Raw genomic sequence first — 7945 nt, forward strand, 5'->3', positions numbered from 1 at the left:
TCTCTGCTCTGGAGCTCCTTCTAGGGCAGGGATCAGAAGTATTTTAGGCTTCGTGGGCCCAAGTGTCTTTGTCAACTATTTGACTCACAACATGTGTACTCCTGCGTGAGGCTGGTTCCAGTAAAAAGACGGCGGGGAGTGGGGGCGAGAAGGCAGACACAGCCCCGGTCACCCACCCCTGGTCTCCTGACCTCTCTTTCATTTATTCTGTCTTTCGGCCCCTCTGTGGGGCCCTCAGGGTTGTCCCCAAACCTTTCTCTTCCAATTCACTAATTCTCTCCGCAGCTTCGCCCAGTTTGCCGTCCACCCTGCCGAGCACTTTGTACTCTCAAAGATCGTCTTCACATCTCCGAGTTCTACTCCCCTTTCCCATGATGTCTCATTTTTCCCTTAGGTATTGGCGCCTTCTTTTGCGTTTTTCACACTCTTTGACACCCTCTTGCTGGTGCTTGTCTCTGACGTTGTGTAAGCTCATGTTTTGTTTTGTTTTGTTTTGTTTTAATTAATTAATTTATTTTTGGGCCGCACTGCAAGGCATGTGGGATTTTAGTTCCCTGACCAGGGATTGAACCCATGTCCCCTGCAGTGGAAGCACGGAGTCCTAACCATTGGACCTCCAGGGAATTCCCCAGCTCATGTTTTTGAGCTCATGGTGCTGGTTTCCTTGTGAGCTGAGCCCCAGCAGGACCTGGTTGGAGGGTTATCCCTTCAGAGGAGTTGACAGCACGTGGTCCAAGGGCCTGGGGTGTCGCTGGCCCGGCTTTTATGTCATGCCTTGGCTGGAGGATTTCTAGACCGGCAGGGCCTGTGTGAAGCCAGCCTGTGGTTTCAAGCTCCCGGACACACCTCTCTCTCCTGCCCAGGGGCCAGGCGGACACAGACAATGCCTGTGCCTGGATCTTTCCAGCCTCCTGGGACCCCAATTCCAATCCTGCCTCGCCTGGACGCAAAGCCTTGTCTCCTCATCGCAGTCAGCACCAAACACCCTGGTTAGGAGACAGGAACTCATGCTGCTCCAGCCCCTAATCCAGACCGTGGATGCAGAGTCCAGGCTCACCACCTGGTTCTTTGTACCCTCAGCTGTGGTCTGAGTGTCTGTGTCCCCCTAGATCCATGTGTGGAAACCTGCCCCTCAGGTGATGGTGTCAGGAGATGGGGCCTTCGGGAGGTGACCAGGTTGAGAGGGTGGAGCCTCACGGTGGGATTAGTGTCCTTACAAACAAGACCCCACAGAGCCCCTCCGCCCCATAAGGACACAGAGAGAGGTCGGCTGTCAGCAATCCGAGCACGTTGGCACATGGTCCTGGACATCCAGGCTCCAGAACTATGACACGTAAATTTCTCCTGTTTATAAGCCTCCCAGTATGGCATTCTGTTACAGCCGCCCAAGCGACCATGACACCCTCTTCGTTTACTATCCCCTTTCTTTCCTGGTGAGCCCAGCTAAGCCCTTAAAGTAGCTCTTAAAGTCTGTTGTGGTTTATGCAGCATTTCTCGGTGTCATTGGTTGGGATTTTCAGGTTACACTTTTCTCCTCACTGCTGCTGCCCGGCACACCCCTGGTCCGTCCTGTATATGCCTGCAGAGCCTGGAGCCCCTTGGCCAGACCCCGGCTCCCCTGAAGACCCACAGGGAGGCAGAGTCCACGGCTTCAAACAGGTACCCAGTGGCCAGTGTGGGCTCTGGGGCACAAAGCAGGCTTTGTCCTCCTCCCAGCGGGGCTCTTAGACACAGACTGTCCACGTTCCAGATGAGGAGAAAGAAAAGAGAGAGAGGAGGCCAGGTCTGGCACCACCGGGAGGTGACTGGCCAGGCGGCTGCAGCGGCTGCTTCATAAAGCTGAAAAAAAGCTGCAACAAAGGAAACCCATGTGACAGTGGAGGGCATTTCCCGGGGATGCCTGGGACAGCCCAGGCCTCCCCCAAGGCCACAACGAGGCTTGTGCACGAGTCAGAATGGGGCCAGGTCTCCAAGGGTGACTGGGCAAAGGAGGGCTGAACGCGGAGGGGAGTCGGTGGTGGACGCTGGGGGTTCTTTCAGTGGTCAGGCGACGGGCTGTCATGCGGGTAGGGACCTCAGAGAGAGTCCCATGAGCTGCCCCCCACCTGGCTGTGTCATGGGACAAATGCTGACCCCCAAAGACACGGCCCCATCCTAATCCCTTAACCTGTGAGCAGGACCTTATTTGGAAGAAGCGTCTTTGCAGATGTAATTAAGGATCTTGAGATGAGATGATCCTGGATTATCCAGGTAAGCCCTAAATCCAGTTCTTTATAAGGTAAGAGAGGGAGAGATAAGACAAAGACACACGTGGGGAGTCGGCTGGGTGACAAAGAGCCGGAGATGGGGGTGATGAAGCCACAAGCCAAGGGACGCCAAGGATGCTGGCACCTCCAGGAGCTGCAGGCAGCAGGACAGGGCCTCCCCCCACACCTTCGAGGGAGCGTGGCCCTGCAACACCTCGATGTTGGATCTCCGGCCCAGACCGTGAGAATAGATGCCCTTTGTTTTAAGCCCCCTGGTTTGTGATGGTTTGTTACCATGGCCCGCAGACACTCACACTGGGCTCTTCTAGAACAGAGACCCCTTGGTGAGCACGAACACCGCTGTTTTGGGCACTCACCCAGCACTTCCCGTGTAGAGACCGCGCACAGTCACAGGGCCCTGTGGGGGAGTGACCGGTATTCCCACTTTCAGAGGGAAAACCGAGGCTCCCAGCGGTCAGCCCCTCGGCCCTGGTGATGTGGGCCCCAGGGACAGAGTCGGGTCTTGAACCCGGCCCTGCACGGAGTGGGGCGTCAGGTTCATCTGACCTCAGGTTGTAGGGGTGTCCGCCCCTGAAGGCAAGGTCAGACTGCTGAGATGGACACACGGGACTCTGCTAGAGGGGGCCTTCGGGAGGCCTTCAGGAGGTGGGGGCTGAGAAGGGGCCTCCCGCCTGCCCCTCACGACAGCCCTTCCCTCGGACCTTCCCCAGCTGCCGTTGGAGGAGGAAACCCACTGCCCAAGGTCCCTGGGCACCTTCACCCACCACCCCTGTCCTCCAGGAGGGCTGCACCCAACCCTCCCCTGGCCACGGAAGGAAGCACATGCTAGAGACTGCAGGGCCCCAGGGCAGAGGATCCCAAGTCCCTGAGCCCTTTGCTGCCTTCCTCAGGGCTGAGATGTTGCTTCCTCTGCCTCAGGTGCAGGATCAGAGGGGAAGGAAAAGATAAGAGCATGAGTGAGAGAGGATGTGTGTGGCCTGAAATGAAAACCTCTCTGGGAACCCTGTGCGGTGGGAACCTCCGCCCCATCAGGACCTGCTGCCTGGTGCTCAGGCCCCTAATGGGGCTGCCTTCCCCCTCTCTCCTCCAGCATGTGTGATTCTCTCTCTGGGAGCCTCTTAATGACTGAGAACAATGAGACCTAGAGGAAATGCACTGATACAAAGTGTTCAATTCACTGAAGGTGGGGGGCCATTATCTCTGAGCACAGATGTTTTCAAGCACTCTTGTGAGGTGTGATTCACGTGCAATAAGCTGCGCACGTTTGAAGTTTGACACACGCGGAAGGCTGTGAAACCATCACCACAATCAAGACAGCAGATATGCCAATCTCCCCAGAAGTCGCAAGCCCTCCCCCTCCCCCTCCCACGACCTGGCTCTGTCACTGCAGGTGGACTTGCGTGAACAGGATGGTGTGTAGAGTGTGTCCCCTTTCTGTCTGGCTTCTTTCCCTCAGCATCTCTGCTCTGGGCTCCATCTGCATTTACTCACCCCTCCCTGCTGCATCCTCGTGCTCCGGGGTTCCCCTGGTGAGGGCGTTTGGGTAGTTCCCAGTGTGGGACTTGAATTTGGGGTCTGAATATTTGTGTCCCTCCAAAATTCACACGTTTACACCTGACCCCCAGGTGATGGTGTTAGGAGGTGGGGTGTTCGGGAGGTGATCAGGTCAGGAGGGTGGGTTAGTGTCCTTATAAACGAGACCTTGGAGAGCTCCCTTGCCTCCTCCACCCTGTGAGGACACAGCAGGAAGATGGACACAGCACAGAACCTGCAGGCGCTGTGATCCTGGACTCCCAGCCTCCAGACAGTGGGAAATAAATGTCTGCTGTTTGTAAACCACTCAGTTCGTGGTATTTTGTTCTGGCAGCCTGAGCCAACTGGGACGGGGAATTACAAGGAAGCTGCCGTGAACCTTCAGACAAGTCTTTGTAAGACTCACGCTTTCGTCTCTCCTGGGTAAATACCCGGCTGCAGAGAGACCAGACTGCATGTGCGAGTCCATTTAACTTTTTAAGAAATGGCCAAATTCTTCCCCAAAGTGGTCACACCACTTTTGAATCCTGCCAGCAGTGTGAGAGCTCCGGCCGACACTTGGTACAGTGGGCCCCCACTGCAGTCCACCTGACAGGTGAGGTGAGGGTCTCTCCTGTGGCTTGCGGGTTGGGTCTGCGTCTACCCAGTGACTAGTGATGCTGGGCTTCTCCTCGTGCGCTTCTCTGCCATCTGCATGTCTTCCTTGGTGATGTGTCTATTGCAGCCTTTTGACCATTTCCAAATTGGGTCATTTTAATGTGAATGTTGGTGTTTCTTTATCCTGGATGTGAGCCTTTCCTGTGGACCCGCACTGTGAATGCCCACTCCCAGTCTGTATCTTCCTTTGAGTTTCTTTCAATGGGCAGTTTTTTATTTATTTATTTATTTATTTATTATTTATTTATTGTCACGTGGCATATGGGATCTTACTTAGTTCCCCCACCAGGGATCGAACCCTCTCCCTCTGCACTGGAAGCACAGAGTCTTAACCACTGGACCGCCAGGGAAGTCCCTGATGGGCTGGTTTTAGTTGATGAAGCTCGATGTATCAATTTTTTCTTCTATGGTTATGTTTTTGTGTTTTCTTTGAGAAATATTTGTCCACATCAAAGTTGCAGAGATATTCACCCAGAACTTCTATGGGCAGTCATAGTTTTAGTTTTTATGCGGGGTCTATGCTTTGTTTCAAATTGTCTCGTGTGTCCGGGGGTCATTTTCCTGCTGAGTTTGCCAGTTTTCTTGGCACAATGTTTGGAGAAACTTCCTTTCTCCCACTGAGCCCCCCCACCCCCACCCCCCGGCTCCGTCAAGGCCACGTCTGCCCTCAGTTCTGCACATCCCTGTCGTGGCGTCCATGTGACATTGATCACCGAAGCTTCCCCGCAGATCACAGTTAGTTGAGTGTGAGTCCTCCAACTCCGCTCGTCTTTCTCAAGGTGATTTTAGCTCTTCTATGCTCTCTGCATTTCCATGTGTATCTTGGATTCAGCTGGTTAATTGTTACAAAATAGCCTTGGGGTTTTGTTTGGGGTTGCCCCAAATCTCACAGGGCAACGTGGGAGGGGTGACTGCTTGGTGACACCAAGGCTCCCGGCCCCTGATTGTGGACGGAAATCTGCGTCTCTGCCTGTTGAGGTCTGGATCCTCTTGCAGCAAGTTTCTGCTACTCAGTTCACTCCAGAGGTCTGCACATCTTTTGTTAAATTGATTTTTACATGTTTTATGTTTTGTGATATTTTATTTATTTATTTACTTATTTGATTATTTATTTTTGTGGCCGCGCTGTGTGGCACGTGGGATCTTAGTTCCCTGACCAGGGATCGAACCCATGCCCCCTGCGGTGGAAGCATGGAGTCTTAACCACTGGACCACTGGGGAAGTCCCTGTTTTGTGATATTTTAAATGGAAGTGCTTCTAATGTTACGTTGCTATTTGGTGCCGATCCACACTTTTGTATGTGGTTCTGTGCTCTTGCTAAGCTCCATGTTGGTTCTGGCTGATTTGGGGCAGATTCTGCAAGATTTCCAGACAGTCCTGATGTCTGTGTAAATGGTTTTACTCTTTCCTTCCCAAACTTTCAGCCTTCTATTTCTTGTTCTTGCCTAATTAAACGGCCTAGGGGGCCTTCCCTGCCGGACCAGTGGTTAAGACTCCGTGCTTCCACTACAGGGTATATGAGTTCGATCCCTGGTAGGGGAACTAAGATCCCACGTGTCACGCAGCACAGCCAAAGAAACAAAAACACAAAAAACCAGGCTAGGCCTCCAGCACTGTCCTGAAGAGCAGTGGGCAGAGCGGGCGTCCTCGTCTCATCCCTGATCTGAGGGGAAAAACTTCCAGCCTTTCACCATTGAGTGTGAGGTCCACTGTGGGGTTTTCACAGATGCCTTGGTCAGGCGGACAAAGTGTCTGTTATTCTGGCCCCAGTGGGAGGATACCTAGCCGGTGACCAGCAGGCCCTGGCCGCTGCCCTGAGGCCCAGGGGCCCTCTTGCCGCCTGTGCAGGTTGCACAGCATCAGTGCTGGTCTGCAGGGCAGCTGCACATCCCGAGTGGAGGCTGACAGTGATGGGCTCCATCCTTATCTCGGTAATGAAGCCACAGAACACGCTATAAATCCAGGGACATTAAAGCATCGGCATCTGCGGGACAGAATCCCCATCTCCTGCAGCTGCTCTCTGGCCAGGCGAGAGGGCAGGAGCTGGACGAGGCTCCTGCCACTTGGGCGGGGTGCTTGGAGAGGCCATGCGGTCATTGCCTCCAGCCCCTACACAAACCCTCCTGGACTAGCCTGGGGACCTCCAGTGTCCAGGGCCCTGTCCCAAGGCCCAGCCTGTGGAGGCGAGGGCTTGCACAGGGGCTTGGGGACCAGAGAGGGACCCCAAGGGGCTGAGCTGCCAGCACGGGTCCAAAGCTCAGTCCCAGACTCGCCCCCACCCCCGCTACACCCCAGCATGAGTCCAGGTGTGTGGGCGTCCCTCCCCAAGGCCCAGGTGGTGGGCTGCTCTCAGCTCAGGGGAACCTCCACTTCACATGGAGAGGCCCCTGGAGCCCCCTCCCCTGGGAGCACTTGGCTCAAGTCCCCAGCTGGACCCCTGTGTGTCCCAGCCCACCCCTGCTGCCCCCAAGCCCTCATCCCCTAAAAGCATCCCCGGGAGGCCTGATCCCACCTGGCTCTGCAGACCCACCCTGTGACCCTGAAACAGGCCCTGCCTCTGCGCTAAGCTGGGTCTCCTCTGGGGCTGGGGCTGCCCAATCCCCAGACTGCTTGGCCCCAACTGTCTCTCACCCCAGCAGCACCTCTATGCCCTTCCCCACCCTCATCACCCCTCTCATCACTATTGGTGTGATGGGGAAAGGATTTGAGAGACTAATTCACACTAAAATGTCAATGGTTGCTACAGCTCATGACACAGCCCCTCCCAGAAGGATGTGGTCTTTGAAAAGAAGAGCCCAAGGGGGGCAATGCTTAACCCAACACTGGAACTTCAGGGGAAAGGCTTTCCAATGCTCCACACACTCACCGTGAGTCCCTCCCTCCAGGAGAGGATGAGGCATCCGTGAGTCCTGCAGGCTGGTGGCCGGTAGGGGTTGGGTTGGATTAACTTAGCAGGGCCCACCCTGCATACCCCGCAGGCTGCTTGTCGGCTGGCAGAGGTGTGGACGAGATCAGCGAGGCACGTGTGTACCCCAGGCCATGGCGGCCAGCCAAGCGAGGGCCCATGCCAGCTCAATGACATCCGCCTTATCACAGCCGCTGCCAGAACACACTTGTTACAACGGCAAATGATGCTGTTTTCTTTTACCTTCACCTGCTCTGACAACAGTTAGAAGATGATTTACTAATAAACACGGGAAGGTAAAAAGCCTCGGTTCTCTCCTTGCTGTCTGAAGCCTGAGGGTGATTGAAAGGCCAGCTGGAGTCATCGCTCAGACCTACATCAGGGCCCACAGGAGGGAGCCCCTGACGCCCGCAGCAGCCTTTCCATCCCTGCCCCTCCCCTGGGCTCATGGAGCTGCCAGATGAGCACCTACTACTGTGTGCTGGGGAGGAGGGCAGGGGTCTGACACCCACCTCCCGAAGCCCCGGGCATGGAGGGGGCACAGTGTAGGGTCTAACAGCGTTGAGGTCTGCACTCAGAGGCG

This window comes from Balaenoptera borealis (assembly GCF_965194805.1).
Source record: "Balaenoptera borealis genome assembly, chromosome: 16".
Taxonomy (NCBI): Eukaryota; Metazoa; Chordata; class Mammalia; order Artiodactyla; family Balaenopteridae; genus Balaenoptera; species Balaenoptera borealis.